At 35.2% G+C, this 20,755-nt stretch overlaps 2 protein-coding genes across 10 annotated transcripts in view; one reads left to right on the top strand and one right to left on the bottom strand.

Moving 5' to 3' along the window:
• RAP1A (RAP1A, member of RAS oncogene family) overlaps positions 1–18,518 on the bottom strand; it is a 91,501-nt gene extending 72,983 nt beyond the window's left edge. The window contains exons 1-3 of one of the 5 annotated variants that reach the window (XM_079135945.1): positions 18,381–18,493; positions 10,671–10,762; positions 7,318–7,473 (exon numbers count right to left, since the gene is read on the bottom strand). The gene's annotated coding sequence lies outside the window, so the exon portion shown is untranslated. Of the gene's footprint in view, positions 1–2,168; positions 2,245–7,317; positions 7,474–10,670; positions 10,763–18,380 lie in introns of all 5 variants that reach the window. The other 4 variants (XM_079135943.1, XM_079135941.1, XM_079135944.1 and 1 more) reach the window with 4 other exon arrangements.
• Positions 18,519–18,616: 98 nt separating this feature from the next.
• Positions 18,617–20,755, top strand: part of LOC306658747 (adenosine receptor A3-like) — a 104,269-nt gene continuing 102,130 nt past the window's right edge. For all 5 annotated transcript variants that reach the window (XR_013763137.1, XR_013763138.1, XR_013763139.1 and 2 more), the window contains exon 1: positions 18,617–19,258. The gene's annotated coding sequence lies outside the window, so the exon portion shown is untranslated. The remainder of the gene's footprint in view (positions 19,259–20,755) is intronic.

Raw genomic sequence — 20,755 nt, 5'->3', positions numbered from 1 at the left:
CACATCTGAACAACTTATTTGTTCACTGTGTTTAGAGGTGCTTATTATAGTGAACAGAGGTGCCTTTAGAGTTCTGAATTCTTTCCAGGCGCCAAAAGTCTTCAAATATCTGTCTGTATTACTCTAATCTAGTTAAAGAATATATACTTGTACTTAAAAATAATAATAAAACCCAAAAACCTAGCCAAAATTAAACTGTAATTTGTAATATGAAAAATATATAGGCATATCTGCATACTTTAGTACATTTTATATTTCCAGATTTAAAACTACAACACTATAAAGCTGTGGTTATTAAAGTCAACTCCAAAGGAAATAGTAGAAAACATAAAAAAAAGAGCTAAGTATATAAATTACTTCCAATTCCTAAATGATCCAGAAATTCTATTACAAATGGAAATTTAGATACAGAAAAAGCAAAGATGTATGCCCAAACAAAACAGGAAACAAAGGACTGTTCAACAGAAGAATGAATATTGCTTAAAAGAATAAGGTAGAATTATATATAATAGTATAAAAAGATGACCAAAATAACCTTAAGCAAACAAGCAATTTGTTATAGTTAAGATGCAATCTATTATTTTGTTTCAAAAGATAGATAGGACTATGTAATAAAACTATGTTATACTGTATCAGGAAAAGATGGGACAAATACTTAAGGTGGTTTGTTCTTGGGGAAAGGGGCTTTCACTTTCTAAGTTATACATATCAAAAAATACTGAAATACACAACATAAAATAATTTTACTTATTAGAATTTATCCTAAGGAAGTAATTAAGATTGCATGGAAAAATTCAACTATAATAATATAGCAGAACTTGTATAATAAAAAAACTAGAAAACTATTCATAATTATTTAAATAAAAGATGAAAAATTCACAAAATAAAATACTATGCATTCATACTATTCATTCATTAGATAATACAGTTAAGTATTTTATCATGAAAAAAACATAATATATTAAGAAAAAAAGGAAGCATGAAATATTATGTACCTGATTTCATTTCTGTTAAAGGAAAAAAACATATACATTGAACACCTTTGAGAAAGCCATATATCAAAATATGTTTAACAGGCTGGAGTAGAGGATGAAACTAAGGGTATTTTTTTCTTTTAGTTTACAACATGCATTCTCAGCAGGGGTAATGTTGCTCCAACATGGTAAAAATTGACTCCCTTTTTCAAAAAATACCTTTTTTTAGTTAACAATAGACCTTTATTTAATTTATTTATTTATATGCAGTGCTGAGGATTGAACCCAGGGCCCTACACATGCCAGGCAAGCACTCTACAACTGAGCCACAACCCCAGTTCCAAAAATTGACTCCTGAAGGGCATAAAAATAAAACTTACTCTTTTGGAGTTTAAAGCATAGGTATATATATATTATATAAACAGATGTCTCTGTTTATGTCTATGTCATTAAACTTTTCATGAGGGAGGACAACTAAGAAAAAAACATCTAAAAAGTCTGAGTATGTCTATGATAATGATTTCAAAAAGGTAGTGAACCGAACTGTCTTGTTGGAATTTTTTTCTTTTTTTTTTTTTGGTACTGGGGATTGAACCCAAGGTCTTACACATAGTAAGCAAACACTCTACCACTGAGCTGTATCCCCAGCCTTCATTTTTTTCCTATAGTGAATTTGGTATTACTTGGATCTGACACAATAATCTATGTATTTTAATTTAAAATGTAAAAGGAAACATACAATTAAGAGACATATCATAATTTTCATGATTAAATAGAAACTGTAATTCCTTAATTTCTAAGGCTTTAAATATACAGTCTTAAGCAACTTTAAAACATAATACTAAAAATGAAAACATACAGAGAAATAAATTGGAAAAGTACTGCATCAGAATCATCTGAAGATCACCTGGAGGAATAAAATGCAGTTTCCTTCGCTCTACCCCAGGCCTAGTAAAATCAATGTTTCTTTCTGTAAGTGGGGCTGTGGGGGTATAATTTTATGCCAGAAGTTAGGTACACTTTCACCACAACACCATTTGATGGAAATACGAAATCCAGACAAACACATTTTAATTTGGTCTAAGAAAACTTTAAAATTAAGTATTGAAGTGATAAAAAAAGAAAAGAAAAAGGCAATGCCGACAAAATATACTCACTTCATAACCACAGTATTGTAGAAAAGTAAGCATTTACCTAAATCTGTAAATACCAGCATTAAACACTGGCTTTCTCTGGGAACCACAATTCACAAAGAATGAAGTTTTTAAACCTTTGATGAAAATATGTAGAGAACAAAAGTGACCAATAGGTAATAACAACTGTGATGCTATAGTGACACTCAGGATTCAAAATTCTGCCTATGCTGGATTACAAATTTCCCACGTTAAGTATTTTAGGTTTAAATGTTAGATGTGAATGTCAAAGACTTACTGTATACACAAATAATGAAACTAACTAAACATATGGTTAACATCCCCACTTACTAAAGGAATACCCTAGGTTAATTAAAATAGAGGAAACAAAGTCTAAAATGATTGTTTCAGTCTCTAGGGACCTTCTACTCCAACGTCCATGAGATAGCAATGTCAACTTTTTGTTAATGATAAGAGAAGCAATAAAATTAAATGCTTTTTTGTATATCAGGCATACTTATTTAATTCTTAAACATGCCTAAGGAATAGAAGCTGTTCTTTTCCATTTTACAAATGAGAAAAACTGAGAAATAAGATTAAGGAACACTTGATAGGTACTATATGCAAACTTGCCTAGTATCTTTGTCATGCTGACCACAAATACATTATCGAATGACTAAATATTCAAGGTAAAACTTGGCATGCCATTTATATAAATGAGATTAAATTATGTATCTAAACAGTTATCCATAATACAATTAAATAAATATAACTGAGGCAAACTTGAGTTAAAAGCATAAAATTCCCAAGGCACAACATCAATAGTATAAGAAATTCCCCATTTCTCTCCTCACATTCAGAAATAAGCAACTCAAATGTTTGTCTTAATTTTAAATTAAATGCAATTTCTTAAAACATCCAGTTTCATTCCAGATTATTTTGTTTGTTCATGTGTAAAACTTTTAGCTCATTGTACTGCCTGAGAATCATCTTTAACGTTATATTAAATTTATTTTTATATTCTAACAAATTCATTTTATTTTCTGATTAAAAATACATGAACAATGTAGAAAATTCAGAAAACAAAAGGTTTAAAGAGGGAAATAAAAACCACCTGTAACTGCACAATTTGGAGATAACTTAGGGTTTTCTTTGTTAGTCTGCATTCAACATCAAATAGATAGTTTGTCAAATATAGTAGTGAAAAGTATGTAAAATGGACTGAGGTTGTAGCTCAGTGGTGCACTCGCCTTGCACATGTGAGGCACTGGGTCGATCCTCAGCACTATATAAAAATAAATGTAATGTGTCCGTTAGAAAAGAAAAAAGAAACTGTAAACACTGGCAATCTGCTATTTCTCCTTAACAAGAGAGTATTTCTATGATTTTCTGTAGAACACTTTGGCTTATGGGACTAAAGAATAATTTATTATACTAAAAAAAATTAGCCACAGATAGATGGGGATGTTGGATAAAATGAGCACTCATTTATAAGTATGTGAATGTTTCAAAAAATCATCTTTCAATTTTTCTGATTAAATACTTTGATGTACTATTAAAAACTTCATATGTCCATCTTCCACATGTCAACACACAGTGCATATTAAACACATGGTTATAGAAATGTTGTGGTTGCAAAAGATCTAAACTGTGACAATTAATGATAAGACACAAGCTCAAGTCAGCAAACTTGACCCTAAGCAGAGCAAGGTAAAAAAACCACAAAGCAATGATTCTTTATATGCATTACTATTGCTTAAACACTCATGTAAGCAGATGGCACCCGAGTGGTGACATGATCTCAAGTTTGTTCTACTGATGACAGTAGTCCAAGTCTAAAGCATAATGGGCACAAAAGGATGACTCCATCATCTAAAACCCTCCTTACCCATGGTTTCAGCTATAGACTGGGGTTGAGTCTTGAATTATAATGCTGTCATATTCCAACATAAAAATTGTAATATTTGAGTGAAATACTAGTCAGAAGTTACTAGGCAGTTATTTAAAATTCAAAGGAATAGTGTACAACTAATCTGTGTCCTAAATATGAAGCTCAGTAATCAAAAGGCACAGGAACTTCTTTTAAAAAGAGAATAATTACTATTTGGCCAATTTTGATACTAAAGTCACTAAAGTAATTTTCAGTTACTAAAGTAACTTTTTACCACTTGAATATAAAAGAAACACCACCAATATCACTCATTATTTGCAAATTTTAAAATATAGATAAAGGCAGGTCTGATTATGCTAAGATAAGCCTTCCCAAATCACTTGCCTACAACTTTAATTTGATATTCGTAACTAATTAAATTTATAAAAGTTCCACTCATCAATCTTTTAGAAATATATATTTATAGGACAAATTGATACTTGTAACTCATGTGCAAAAATTTTTTTGAAACATGGAAAATTCATATCATAGGGCTATATGTCATTATTAAACTGACTGTATAAGAATAAAAAACAGGATAACAGTAGAGCAGTCTAAAAGCTGTTATACAGAAATCCAGCAGGAAAAACAACACTTCAACAGTACCAAAAACCAAAATATCATATAAAATTATCTTTTATAGGACTGTCAAATTATAACTTCATTCTCAGAAAATAGTCTCTTGAAATAAATTTTAAAATATGTTCCCTTTTCATAAAAACAACCCTCTTCATTCTATCTAGGTTTACTGTACTTCCAACTTAAACCAACAAGACAGATTGCATACTTCATGAAGTAGTGATCACCGTACTGACACAAGTGGTGATAGACACATCATATCCTCTCTAAAGATCCCAGTAGGCAATATCTCATCCAAAATAGTCTAACCTCATTAACATTAATTTACCTCTTCATAGACTTTATTTCATCTTTTTCATTTCTCCTTTTTTTGTGAAAATAAATGTCTTAACCAGTCTAGCACACCAACTGTCTTGTCATATATTCTCCTATGGTAAATCCTAAATCATCATCTCTTCCCTTTCTCAACTTTTCTCTAGAATCATTTATTTTAACTTCATGACAGGCATCCATTTCTATAAGACAGTCATAAAAATAACTAACTTAAATTTTCTAAGATATTAATTAATTTTAAAAGGATTAGAAATATTATAAACACTGGGTTTAGATATCTCACACTATTCTGCCTAGGTACAAACATGATGTGAAGAGAAAAAAAAAAAAAAAAAGAGGGCAAACATCTCACTACACATATATTTCAAAACTTTACTAGCCATTAGTGCCCCAAAATCATTAATTCATATTTCTGAATAACAAACCACACTTTGATATATACTAATGAAAGACAAATAAACAGATGGCCCCACTGCACACATATACCACCACAATAGTCAGGCATTAGTAGACAATTAATGTTGGCTGTGTAAATGTTTTGATACTATTATTCCGTCATTTCATTTCAGAATATTATAGCAAATTTTAAACTGATTTAAAAAATAATTAAAAGTTACAAGTTGAACAAAAAAATGATATTTCTTGATTGTAAATACTAAGGTCTAAAGTAGATTTTTTAAAAAAGCTAACAACCTGACAAATGAATTAGTTTTAAGAAATCTAAGAGAAATTACATTTTCTAAGTGTCTTGGTCTATATTTCCCTCCTCCGATTTTTCTGTGTAACTTATTATAAGTAATTTAAACCTCACTGGTGAAGGGTGTAGCAGAGAACAAAGACTGCTAAAGTCATTTATTTCTGAAGAAACTTTTAAGATGCATCCAAGAGGAAAACTGTGTGGTGTATCAAAGGAAGAATTATAGGAACAGAGTTAGTCTTCTCTCATTCACTTATTATTCATTCACTCATTCATTCATGTTTGTATGTAAGCAGTGCACAAGTATTTATTGATAAGAAAAAAACCAAGCATTTATTGATCACTATTTTCTGCTTTGTACTGCAGAAGATCTACTGGAAGTTTGCTATCAACATGATTCTCAATAGTTTGAGTTGTGTGAATTTTCATAAACTAGACAACTACTCAGAGTTTCATCTCCTCTAAAAACAGAACCAATATCTATTTCACAAATTTACCGTGCAATTTAAATGGGATGTAAGAAGCCTATCCTTTAAAAAAAAAAAAAAGTTAGTTTTCTTCTCTCCATAGGTTCCCCTAGAGATTACATCAATCAGTGAATTCCAATCTCTCCATGAAAAATTTTCAGTCTCCACGGACTCCATGTTTTTAAAGAGTTTTTTTCCCTACCAATTGCAGTGACATGTTATTAATCAAATAAGTAAAGCCTAATCAGAACTTAAAAACTAAAGAAACCAGATTCTTTTTTTCCTATTTTCCCCCCATTTTTTTTTACAATGCTGAGGTTCAAACCCTGGGCTGCAGGTATGTTAGGCAAGTTCTTAACACAATGTTATATTCCCAGCCTCAATGCTAGGTTTTCTTTGCATTGGTAGGGATTTAACCCCACAGTGTAGACAGCACTGAATCATGGCACAGAATTACATTCCCACTCCCAGTCTCTGCCCCTTTTAAATTTTATTTTGAATCAGGGTCTCTCTAAGCTGCCTAGACTGGCCTTGAATTACGATTCTCCTCCCTCAGCCTCCAAGTAGCTGAGATTACAGGAATGTGTCACTATACCGAGCTTCAGTGTTAGGTTCTTAAGGGGCAAAAGAAGTATTTTATTTCATTATAAATCTGTAAATCACGACAATGTGTGATAATGAATTGTGGTAAGTAGCCCCAAAGGCCTGAGTCAACATAATTATTGGTCACAGAAAAGATACACAATATCTTATCTATATAAATCTATTGAGAGTAAATATACAAGTTTTACTGGATGTTTTTTATTGCAATACCAGAAAGAATTCATTCCTATCTCTGCAGACCTCTGGGGAAAACTAAAAATTTACAGACCATAAGTTAGTGATTTTTAAGTCTTAAAAAACTACTGGTTACCCTACAGGTTCATTTTCAGCCAGTATTACCAATACTGATACCTTCAAATTCAAAAGTTACACATATTTATCCATAAAATCTATTAAAGATATCTAGCATCTTTCCTTTATAGTTAACAGAATAAAATCCAAACTCTTCCCCATGGACCTACCAGTCTCTTCCCTTCTTGTTATTTCTCAAGCATGACCATCTGCTTCCCACTTTAGAGCCTTTGTACAAAATAGACGCTTTGCCTGGTTCAGTCTTCTCACAGATCATTACATGCCTGCCATTTTATGACTCAGGTCTCACCTTAAATATCTCCATCTGAAGGAGCTTTTCCTCAACACTCAATTTAAATCCTTCCATCACTCAATCATTTCATCCTTCTAGTTTCTTCATAGCATTTAGGGCTTCTAGAATTATCTTGCTTACTTATTTACTGTTTCTCTCCAGCAATACCTGGTCCTAATTGGTGAAAAGAGCTTCAGTAGTCTTATTCACTGCTAAAATTACAGTTACCAGAATAGTACCAAGTACCTAAAAATCAAACAATAAAAACTGTGGGAGACTATTCTTTTCAGTATTATTTTGGGGGATGAATGATTTCTTAGTCAAGAACTTTCAATCAGCATTCAATATTGCTGACATAAAGGGAATAAGAAAAAAATCTTTTGATAAAGACTGCAAAAAAATGTACACAATATTCTATTTAACCAGTGGTCTTCATTTTCTCTTACTCTTCCTTAATCATAGAAAGATATTAAAGTTTATTTATGTCTCACATACTTCACGTCAACTCACGTAAAAACAAGCCCACCACTAGTAACACATGCTTATAAGCCCTGTTTTAGGAGGCTGAGGCAGGAGGACCACTTGAATCCAGGAGTTCAGAATTAGCCTAGGCAATGTGGCAAGACCTCCCAACTCCTAAAATAAAAAAAGTTTAAAATATTGAATGGGTTATCTTACAATAATGTTCCATGAACTGTTAGCTACTTAACCTAATGACTTACTTTTCCTGCCAAGATATAAACCAGTTTCTAAGAATGGAAGTCATACAGACAGGCTGTCATAGTGACTGTGCCGGTGATCCAAACCAGGAAAGAGCCTATTCTCTCAGTTATATTTTAGGGGATGGAATGGGAGAGTGATCAGTCCTAAGAAAATGATTCTGATTGGCTGTTGACAAATAAGCAGAAATATCTTCAAAGCTATTCAAAATAGACTCAACTGGAATCTTATAGTCTGTGATATTGAATCACTATTTAAAATATGTGGTCCCCTCCACTGGGTATTTTTTTAAATGAAATATGCAGTTGACTAGATCTAGAGTTTTGTGGTTGCACATAACAAAAACATAGTATTTATAAGTAGCATGCACGCACATATAATCCTTAACAGTGTGCTACATTTCCATGTGAATTTAAAATATTCTTAAAATAATTTCAAGGATACTTTTAAAGGGAAGGGATTTGAACAAAAATTAAGAATAAGGTCCTAATTTGTAAATTTCAATCCTTGAAAACTAAAAAAATAATTAAGATATGACAACTCACTGGTTTAAAAAATGCAAACATCTTAGAAGTACCACAAACCTGTATTTTTTAAAAATTGGGGATTGATAATTTTTCTTAAATGAAAGATAGCAGATAATTCACAGCTCATGTGAGTTTACTGTCAAAAATAAATATTAATATCAATCTTCAGGCCACTTGCTTGCATATTATTCAGCCAAGTGTAAAGTACTACTAAAGCTAGAGATGGGCCAAAATAACTGAAACTGGCCCCTCATACACTTATATATGTATATATTTTTATAGGAAAATTAAGAGAAGGGGGAAAACAGGAATACTAAAAGCAATATGTCTTTCTAAAGATCATACATTTCATGCTGGGTAAGGTGGTGCACGCCTGTGATCCTAGTGGCTCAGGAGGCTGAGGCAGGATGATCATGAGTTCAAAGCCAGCCTCAGCAACTTAATTCAGCTTTAAGCAACTCAGTGAGACCCTGTCCCTAAATAAAATACAAAAAAGAGCTGGGGATGTGACTCAGTGGTTAAATGACCCTGGGTTCAGCCCACCCTCCCCCCCAAAAATCATACACTAAAATTCCTATTTTTTATTGCTCCATATTTTGATGCTTTCAACATTCTACACTGCTTAACAATCTAGAAGTCTATACTTCACTTATCACTTCTGCTCCCTTAACTGATATTTTTAAAGTCCAGCAGCATTTTTGAATGCTGCAAAACCACATGCAAAAGAATTTCACCTCACAGTGAAGAGTTTTAAGATTAAAAACTCCAGAAATGTGAAGTCTAAAAGTGAGAGTCCCCATTAACCAAGAACTCAAAATGCTAAAAAAATTAAATTTCATATATATATATGAAATGTTAGTCAATTTACCTTCAATTTTTTTTAAAAATAGGTAGTAGCAACAGAAGTATTCTGAGTCCTGTCTTCTCTCAAAGGTGACCAAACTCCAAACAGCCTTCATCTTAAACTCCAACTGTTTCTTTTGAATTTTATCTCCAAACTGGAACCAAAGATCTTCTCAACAATGACTCCCAGCAACTTCCCTAAAACCTTCTCTTTTGCTTTCCATTAAACCCTCAGGTAGTGCCTTACCTGTTATTAAACCAGACCTCCCTGTCTTCTATCTTTTCCTCCCTCAATACTCTAAAGCAGAAGTTCCTTTTGATAAATACCCTTATCAGTCATTTTATTCATATTAAAACTTCTTGTGCTCCTGAACAAAGTCTACACTTCTCAACTTACTGTTCAATGTTTAACAAGCTGCATCCTGTCAATCTGTATTGTCTTACTTCCACATTTGCTAACTAATCAAAAGCTTAGGTATTTGCCAAATCAATCTCCTGTCCTTTGACTTCTCAACCTCTTTTTTAACTTGGTACATATTATTCCTGCCACAAAGAATGTCTACCACTCTCCCTCCTCATGCCATTATATACCACAGCCCATTTGCATCTCTGTATTTATTCATGTAAACAAGGACACAAAAATAAGGTACTTCTTCCCTCTCTGACACTGGCACAAAAAATTAAATTTAACAAAAATAGCTTATTACTATGCACCAAGCAGTCTTGTACATTACTTTTAACCCTTTCAATAATTCTATGAAGTAGCTATTACTAGTCACCTTTTAAAGATAATAACCAAAGTTTAGAAACATCGAATCATATAAATTGCTTCAAATCATATACTTAGTAAAGGGTAAAGCAAGGAACTGTCCTCCACAGCCATCTCTAAATATGAACAGCTTGTTTTTTCAAGTCAGAACCTTGTCACTATTCCACTTATCTATCTGAAATAATTTAATTTTATGTAATATTACACACTATAAAACAAGTTTTCTTGTTCGTCATTTTAGTTAAATAACACTAAAATCGTATTTATTTCAAAAAAAAGAGGACAATGTTCAAATTGAAACTTCAATCAATGTACTTCTGATCACGAAGATTACTTTCACCTAAAATATTTTTAAAGAAACTCATTTCAACCAACTATTTAAAAGATAACTACAAATTACTATTCATACACTATGATGGTCTTACTGATTATTAATAATATGAGGATCTTGTGATTACTATCCAAGAATGTAACAGATATCTATCAAATTGGCAAAGATTATAAAAACTGACCTACTCAAAGCCATTGAAGGTTCAGTGAGACACACATTCTTATACAGGGTAACCACCCTCTGATCCAGTAATCCCACTTCTGGGAATCTATCCTAAAGAAAGAAAAACAAAACAAAACAGAGATGCAATCAAAGATAAATGTACAAAAATGTTTGTCCCAGTGTTATTTAAAATAGTTATAATAAGAATCAACCTTACACTCCCACACGAGGAGACCAATATCCCGTTCAGGGGGAAAAAAGGAAGATTGAAATAGTATATACAAAAGTATAACTCTAGTTTCTATAAAAATAAAAAATTTGTACATGCAAGGAAAGAACTAGAAAAATATACATTATATACATTAAAACATTATCAGTAACTATCTTCTATGATAGGATCATGGGTGATTTTCAATTTCTTTCTTATACTTCTATTCTTTTCAGAATTTGCCACAATGTAACATGAATTATTTTAAATGGGGAAAAATGTTTAAGCAGTTATATTCACTGAAAATTATCCTGAGCCTTACAAGGGCATATTCCTTACAATATGAACTACATTTCTTGGTGCAAAGAAAACATCAGGCTTTTTTTGTTTGCAGTTTCAATAATGCTCATGTTCACTTTTAGACAGTATAAAAGGATGTCATCCAAAATTCAGTAGTATTTATGAAAATACAAGGTTCACTATCTAAAATTCAGTCAATGTACCAAAAGAAAGTACCAGTTAAATGGAGTTTTACTGTATGTATCTATTCAGACTAGTAAATGTCTAAATAATCCTAACTGAAAACATGCAAAATGGTAATCAGAAAAACTATTCTCATTGTGCAAACTAAATATACTGTTGTTGCCTTTTAAGTACATCATAGTTAGGTCTAAAGGTAGGGAGAGAATACTTGAAGATAAAACTGGCAAACTACCAACATTCACTAAAAATGCACACTGACGCATTTTGTCTATCTGTACATTTCTGTCCTAGCAGATAGTTAACTTTAGCGGCACAGGATGATTTTAATCAGTGTAGAAAAAAGTATTAACAAGATGTTCTACCAAAAAAAGAACAAACAAAAAAACACACAAAAATATCTAACTTCTGATACTAAACAGAGAATTAAAATTGTTAGCTGAACAAGGAAACAACTTTCCTACAATGCAGTTCATATACACATGCATATAGTCTGGTCTGTGTATAATTATTTGAATAAAAAAGCAATTTACAAAATATAAAAATCTAGAACTGAAGTAAATCAGGCAACAAAGCAAATAATTCTTTTTCTGTGCATGTGTGATACTGGGGATTGAGCAGGGCCTTGAGATTCCTATGTGCATACTTTATCACTGAGCTATATCCCCAGCCTACAATTCTTATTTTACTACAGTTTAAACAACTGGGAAACCAATTTGCTCTAGTACTAAAAAGTTGTTAGAAAATAAGACCACAGAAATAGCTGTTCAACAACTAAGAAATTAAAATATTCACATTCATTTTACTTAGAAAGTGTCTATTATTCTATTTTTACTCTACTGTGAAAATACAATGTTTATTTATAAAATGTATGTCAGGCTTTAGCAAACAAAATAAATTACTGGGCTGCAAATTCTCTAAAGTGGAAACCACATATTTATAACTCATTGTCCATCAAAGAGCTTAATTTTGGGTCACTAAAACATCTGTTCAATGGCTGAATCTGAAAACTTTTAATGAAATTATGCAACATTTTCACTATGGAATTTAGAGAGTAGTTCCAAAGGCATCAATAGATTTGGGCTTGAATGCAAATGACAAAATTCAAAGATAAGGGTTAAATTTCAACTGCGATAAGAATTAACTTAGTGGTTGCTTTCTTAATGTTCTACAACATAGCCAACTTGTCTAGAACAGAATGATTCTATTTATAAATGAATTTTAAAATATCACTGAAAATAATTATGAATGAATTTATTCTCCAGAGTAACACATCTGACAAATCTGAAATGTTCAGTCTGCAATAAGAGATTTCCTACTACTGAATTAGAGTAGTATAAACTGAATTTGGAATTTGTCCAGTTATACCTAATTTTCTGTGCCTTTACAGTTTTCCATGATAGCTAAACCACAGTCCTATCTTAAGCCAAAACAAAACAAACTTTCACATCCAGAACTAGTGAGTATAATGCAACATTGTTTAAAAAAAAGAGTAACATACATAAGTATATAGCCTGGTGAATTCAAAGTCCCTTCAAAATTTTAATTAATTCAACAGTGTCTTTTATGAGTTATTTGTAGTTTAGTATATTCCTATTCTTATGTAAAAGAGCCTAATGTAAATATATTATAAAACCAAACACAGGATTATACGTTTAATTTTAAATTTGGATAAGTTTGTCATTCCATACTTTGAAATGCTGCCTACCAATGTTCCTAAATAGGCTAAATTTTACCCAGAGATAGCAAACACTGGGAAAACAAGTGATTTATAAAAATTTTTTCATATTTATCTACAATAAATTTAGGTAGCCTAAATAAGTCATAAGTGCTTTTTAAACATTCACTTGTCTAGTGATTGAAGTTTATTTCATAAAACATAGTTAATCCTAAAGTGTAGTTAATGTAATTTTACTTCTGAAAATTATATTAAAAGAATCATTTTCAGACCATTTATAAAAGCACATCATTTCTTGTTTCAACTCTACCTTAATCAATTTTTTTTTTTTTAAAAACTGGTGCATGTGTGTGCATGTGTGTACCTTTTACGTCTAAAAGGCCTATTTTCAAGCGGAAATGAGAGCATGACACAGTTCTCTGCTGAACTGCTTTGTTGATCAGAACTTCATGATAATGAACAAAGCTAAGCTTACAGGTTCAGTACGCATCTGGATCATTTTTGCCCACTTAACCAGTCATCTCAAAACTGTGCCCAGGGGGCTGAAACTGTGAATCATTCAATGCAAACCCACTTACCACTATTATAAAAAATTTAAAATGTGAATGGGTCAATATTATCTTTATGTATGGGATACTGAATAACATTAAAAACTACAGTTTGTAAACCACAAATTTCATGCACATACATACAAAATGGACTCTCATCTGTCTCAGTAACATATGAAAACTTAAACATTTCTGTTTAATGCTAATATTTTCCATAAGATGTGAATCTGGCATTAAGTGATGCAGCAATTATATGACATCAGAAAGAGCAGAAAATACCTGGATGTATGTCAACCCTTTACAACTGATTTATTTAATTTGGAAAATAACATTGGGAAGAAGTAAGCTTAGGTTCACAATTCTAAATACATCACAACATTAAGATAAAAATGCCTTGTATGAGTTATTTTTATTGAACATCTAAAATAAAGAGAATTTTAGGACCAAGAGTTTAAAAGTTATCTGGTGTTCAATGAACACCTATTGCATCTCCAGCACATGTCTTGCACAGTGGTAGATGCTTTCAGGTAATTCAATTAGTTCAACTTACTTCATTGATGCTGAAGTTCCCCACTCACGCCAAATCAAGCTATCTAGATTTCAAAACCAGAAATGTCCTCACAGTGGTATTATTTTCTATCAAAACAGACTGGTATTACTTCCCTTTATAAAGGAAATAAAATTTCAAAGATGCAAGGCTAACCTCATTTAACAAAAACAAGTCTGTTTTTTGAATAACCATAAAGAATTACAATTTAAAATTCAACTGTGAGAGTCCTCAGCAAGTACTAGTTGCATAATTTATTGCAAAGAACAAACATGAGGCTGTCAAAGCTATACGATTCTAAAGACATCATACAAAACATAAATTATGTAATTCTTACTTTGTAAGAAAAAAACTGCCAATATGAAAAACTTGATTTCCAACTGGAATGCCTATTTTATATCTGCGATCATTAACCATACACTAACAAAGTTCATCTGTAACAGAAAACACTGGCAAGATTCTGAGTTATTTAACTATTAGATTACAAATTACAATCCAATGTAAAAACTTCCTGGGGGCACAGACCCTGTTTAATTCATCTCTGTTATCCCAACAATTAGCATTACAGTTAAATGTTGAAAGAGGCAAGCTAAATTCAACTTAACAATCTAAAAGATGTCATTTTATGACTGGAACTATTTTTTTTTTTTTTCCTAGTTGTAGATAGACAGCATGTCTTTATTTTGTTTATTTTTATGTGGTGCCTTAAACATGAGAGGCAAGTGCTCTGTCACTGAGTTATAGCCCACCCAGCCCTGAAACTATTTTTTTAAGTGTTAATAATACCCAATGAAACGGGCTGGGGCTATAGCTCAGTTCATAGAGTGCTTGCCTGTCAAGCACAAGGTCCTGGGTTCAATCCCCAGCACTGCAAAATAAATAAATAAATAATACCCAATGAAAATGAAATTACCATGAAACTTACACTCAACAACTGTGGCTGTCAAAACTAGTATAAACTATTTTTTAAGGCAATTCAGATATACACTGGAGAAATACATTCATATACTTTTATTCCTCTGGAAATGAAAAATATTCCAAAGAGGAAAATGCTGCCTATGCAAATGTTAATTTTATTGTTATTTTAATGGAGAGGGACAGGGAAGATACCTAGAAGCCTAAGAGCAGGAAGAATGGCTACTTTGCAATTACTGGAAAAGGTTAAAAAATGAAGATTTACCTTCCAATAGGTATTCTAGATTCCATTCTTGTATCTCACACACACACTGATTTCCACATAGTAGCCATAATGATATTCACAAACCTAAGTCACAATAGGGTCTATCTTCTACTCAAAATCTTACAATAGCTTTCCATCTCAATTCAAAATAAATTCCAAAGTTCTTATTATGGTCGACAAGGTCTTCTAGCAGCCCTAGCCATTTCTCTAAGCTCAAGCCCTCTTCTCCCTTTCCCTCTGCTTACCATCCTCCAAACTCACTGGCTTCCAAGCTGGTCTCAAAAAGGCCAGATGTACATTCAGGGTCTTTACACTTAAAAGTTCTCTCTGCCTATACCCTTTTCCCCCAAGAGAACACATACCCTCACTTTCTTCAGGTCTCTGCCCCAGTCTCTGTTCCTCCAGGTCAATGTTTTTCTCTAGTCCCTCACCCTACTTTTACTCTTCTGCATAGCTCTTATCACCTGACATATTCTATATTTATTTGGTTATGGCCTATACCTCCTGATTAGAATATAAGTTCCATGACTGCAAGGACTGTTTTAGCTTCATAGTAGTCATTCAATAAGTACTTGTTGAGTTAATACTGAATGTTTATATAATTATTAACTACATAAAACATGTCTGTGAACAAGTTTTAAAGATAATGGGAAAAATAAATCACTTTAACATTTTCAAATGCTGATCATATTGCTAAAAAATAGTCTGGCCAGGCACGGTGGGTGCATACATGTAATCCTAGTGACTTGGGAGACTGAGGCAGGAGGATTGTGAGTTCAAAATCAGCCTTAGCAATTTAGCGAGGCCCTGAGCAACTTAGTGAGATCCTGTCACTAAATGAAACATAAAAAGGGCTGGGGATGTGGTTTAGTGATTAAATACTTCTGGGTTCAATTTCTGGTACCAAAAAAAAAAAAAAAAAAAAAAAAGAAAAGTAGTTTGTACAAATAAAAAGTCAGTCAGTTATGATTATGATTTTAAGATGCTAAAAGTGACTAGAAAAATCTTATTTCTTTAGAAATCAAGGGTGTACTGGTTTAAAACTGGAAGAAGTTTTTAGAATTTTCTCCCATAAAACTATAGTAATAATCACTCTTAAATCTTGTTCTCAAAGACTCAAAGTTTAGTCTTTAAGTGCAGGTACAGTCAGTCCTTAGGCCACACAAAAAGTGAACAAAGACTTTGAAAAAGTTTAGATATGAAACAACAACAGGGATTTCAGTTCACTTAAGACAGTATCCAAGGTTGGTTTCAAAGGATCCCTGAAACCGAATGTAAAATTTTGTGCTCAAATGCCTGTTACTTTTTTCCGGAGGTAGGGTCCATATATTTTATCAGATTCTCAAAGGTGTCAGTGGTCTAGAAAATATTAAGAATTGCCATCTTAAATAGTAGAAGTAAACTGTAGTATCTTAACATAAGTTTCTAAAAAGGACAGAAGACACATAATACCTAGACACATCTTTGTAAATCACTTAATTCATTCAAAAAATACCAAATATGTATAGTCCTCAATACTTTGCACCTATCCATATTTGAAGTAGAGCATAATTCAAAATAACAAGATTCACAAAAACACCACACTAAAACATATCACACAATATAAATATAATTTCAAAACAAAGTGTTATAGTAAAGAATAATAAAGACAGAAATGAGTCTGGAGCCTAATTCAGTGTTCATTATGTCAAAGTACTGCAGAAATCAATTACATCAAAAGAGAAAAAATAAATAAATAAATAAACTATACATAGGTGCTCCCCCTCCCACACACACACATTCTTACAGGAAACCCAAAGAAAGTTTCCAAATCCTGTTTCCAGCAGCATCACTTGTGAGGCTGCCCTCAGCATGCTTTTGAAGTAAGTTCCCCAAGTTAAATATGAGAACTGACACTTGTTCTTACTATAATAAAAAGAGAACCATCATCTACCACCCAAGAAGCAGAAAAGGTGGCTACCTGTAAGACTATGGCCCAATAACCTCCTGCCCTGTTATTTCATTTCTCATACCCTCCTCTCTTCAAAGTAGTCACAAAATTATTTTCTCTCTCAAAAACGAATACATTACTCTTCAATGATAGTTCTTTTTCAGAGAGGTCAAAGGTCCCCTAAACTCTGGTTTTCAGCCCTTTGAGGAGAGCTCAGGGATTCAACTGTCTTTCCCTCCTCTTCTCCCTACAGCAGTGAATTACACAACCTCGCTGAAGAAACTGTCCTTAACTTCCTGAGTGAAGGGGTAAGCGAGAATCCTACCACCCCAACACTCTTAACAAACCCTAAATTGAAGGAAGACAAGAATCACACTGTGACCTCTTTCCTAACAAAATTTAGGAAACCAGAAACCCAAGAAAACAGGCGAACACATGGCATGCTACAGAAGACCTGGGGGAAAGAGGGCGGGAAAGGGGCTGAGAGGTGGAGTGGCAAGTAGGGATGTCAGCCCTATCCACTGGGGGAACAGGAAGGGTAGGAGAACCCTGAAACCTAACAGAAGTGCGGAGAGGGCCACACTACAGTCCACCCGCACCTCTCTAGCCGGGGACAGAGGACAGAAAATGCACCCAACGCTCCGACCCTCCTCGTGTGCCCCCAAAGGGCAACCTGGGTTTGCAGGAATCTCTGAGCCTAGTCTGGGGACAGCAAGAGTAAAAAGGCAGCGTTGTCCAATCTTCTACACCTCTCAGGCAGCGAGGGGCGAGGGCACTGCGTCCGAGGAGATGGCGAGGGAAATGGGCTGTGCCATGACACCTCGGAGAGTTAGAAGGTGGGGGACACAATGTCCTCTTTCTCTCCCACACCCGGCCCGGCCCCTCCCGACCGTCTCCCGCAGGCCCAGCCACAGCCGACCGGCTTGGTCGGCGGGCGTGGTTGGCTCAAGCTCTGGCGGCGGCTGTCGGGCCTTACGAGTCCCGGCCCCTCCCGCCGGCCAGGCCCCCAGGCCGCCGCCCCGGACACCGAGGGAACGCGGAGGAGGAAGGGGGAGCCAGAGGACTAACCCGCGGCATGAGCCGCCACAGCCCCAACTCGGCGGACCCGCGCCCCCCGCTTCCTCTGAAGCAGGCTGGGGCTCCCCGCCCCTCACTCACCCCCTGGGTCCGGCGCCTCCTCCACCACCTCCTCCTCCTCCTCCCTCCTCTCGGCCGTGGCTCCGGCTCCGACTCTGCGCGGCGACGGCGGCAGCAGCGGCCTCGGGAGCGGCGGCGGCGGCGCCTCCAGAACGCGCACGCACGCAGCACGCTGGCACCTCCCCCTAGTCCCGCCCCGCCTCTCCGAGTTGCGGATGGCCAGGTTTCGACCCCGCCTTCCCAGCGGCGTAGGGGAGTCCGCTTAAAGGAGCAGCTACAGAAGGGATAGTAGAAGAGGACTACTAGGATGCGTAGGAACCGGTACTTTCGGCTTTGCAGAGAGGAGAGAAGCCGGAAGTGAAATGGTGAAGGGTCAGAGATTCAGGAGGAATAGAATTTGGAGGGAACGCAATCATTCGATAAGTACTAATTGAGCACTGTTCTAGGCACAGAGGATAAAGTCACAGACAAGTGAAAGCCCTCGTGGAATTTATACACTAATGGAGTGGGAGAGGGGAGAGAAACAAGTGACAAAAATTGCAGGTAGTGGTAAGGGGTGTGAGAAAAATAAAGCAGGGAATGGAGTGATATTATAAGCTGGCCAAACATTGACTCTCAGAGGAGACCTTTGTGCCATACATCCATGATATGAAGGAATGAAACTGGGGAATTCAGGGATAGAGAAGAGGAACGGCTTTTCCAGGCTGAAAGAAAATCAGCCATAAACCCAGAGATGAGGATGCTCCTGCCATGTTGAGGAACGGCAAAAGGCCAGTATAGCTGAGCATTGTCAGCCTGCCAGAGAGCAGAAATAGTTAGGCTCAAAAAGGTGGGCAAGTGGCCAGATCCTGTGGAGCCCATGGGTCATTATAAGAGCAACAGGAAGCCCTGAGAAGAGGGTGAGTCCAGGAATGACTACATCTGATTCATGTTTTTAAAAGTCTTGCTGTGTGTGTGAGAGAGAGAAATTCACAATAGGGAAGCACAAAGGCCCACAGGAGACCAGTAAGGAGGCTTTTCATGTTAGCTTGAACTAGGATAGCAGCAGAGTACAAGGCGAGAAAAGGGCTACTTTGTTTTGTGTTTTATTTATTTTAGTTTTATTTAGATACCTTTTGATTGCAGTGGATTTGGACTTGGGCAGTATATGAGGAAACAAAAAGATCGTGATTCTTGGATTCAAGGCCTGATGACTGGGTAATAGTGGAAGAGTGACCAGAAAAACATAGTGTGGACAATACTAAGGACTCTTGAATTGGTGGTCGTAAAGTGAAACCACACAGTGTGGTTGTGTGATTCTCCTCCACCACCCTCCATTGTTTGGGACTTGGAGGAGACTTGTGTTGATCAGGGCTGAGTTTTGCTGGTGAAAGTCAATGGGTTTGGTACCCAAGGAAGTAATTATAGAAAAAGATCTTAGAATCTGAGCTGGGAGGGAAGAGAAAGCAAGTAAAAAGTGGTGGTCCCTGTGGGAAGGAACAGTTCTAGAGGAAGCAATCAAATGAGTGAGGGCAAGGGGACTTTCCAAGGATCAAACATGGGGAAGTGAGTCCATCAGGGGAGAGGAAGCACAAAGTATCTGTGAGGGAAAAGGGTTCCAGCTGGCACCAAGGAGCTAAGGAAACAGCATAGCCTTTGGGTGTGAACCGTTGGTCTGAAAGAGACTGAAGAGCCGGACTGCCCACTAGTAATCTGCAGGGAACTGCACAGACCAGGTAGAAACTGAACACAGGAGCGGGTAAGCCAGGCAGATACTGCCTAGGCTGCTTTACAAGCACTGGGAGACCCACTGAGATTTCACTTGCCTCACACCATGGACATACAATCATTTGTGTACACACTTTCTTTTACCTGGTGTTTGACAGACGCTAAAATCATCTTTCCTCTAAAGTTTGGCTCTTCCTCCTCCTGACTTCCCCTTTGATGCTCATAGCACCCTCTTTCTCAGTCACTGAGCTATCAAAACCTCAGCGTCCCTTAATCTTTCTTCCTTATCCCTATGCCCAGTTAGTCCCCAAAGTGTAGTATCTGTCCTATCCGATAGTTCTGCCATTATGGAAATGTTCTTTATCTGCAATGGTCCACATGTGGCTAATGAGTGCTTGAAATGTGACTAATACAATGAGGTCTTGAATTCCAAATCTTACATAATTTAAAAATTAAATTTAGATTTAAATAGCTGCATAAGCTAAGGGCTACCTGTTTAGCTCAGGTATAGATATTTCCTACCCAATGGTTCTTCCATCTGCTTCTTCCCCTTTAGCTACATTGACACAATTCTAGGTCAGGTATTGATTTTATTTTTATTTTCGTTTATTTATTTACTTTTTTTGGTACCAGGGATTGAACCCAGGGGCACTTAACTACTGAGCAACATCCCCAGCCCCTTTTTTTGT

This window comes from Sciurus vulgaris (assembly GCF_902686455.1).
Source record: "Sciurus vulgaris genome assembly, chromosome: 1".
Taxonomy (NCBI): domain Eukaryota; kingdom Metazoa; phylum Chordata; class Mammalia; order Rodentia; family Sciuridae; genus Sciurus; species Sciurus vulgaris.
This window is presented reverse-complemented; position numbering and strand designations above follow the sequence as displayed.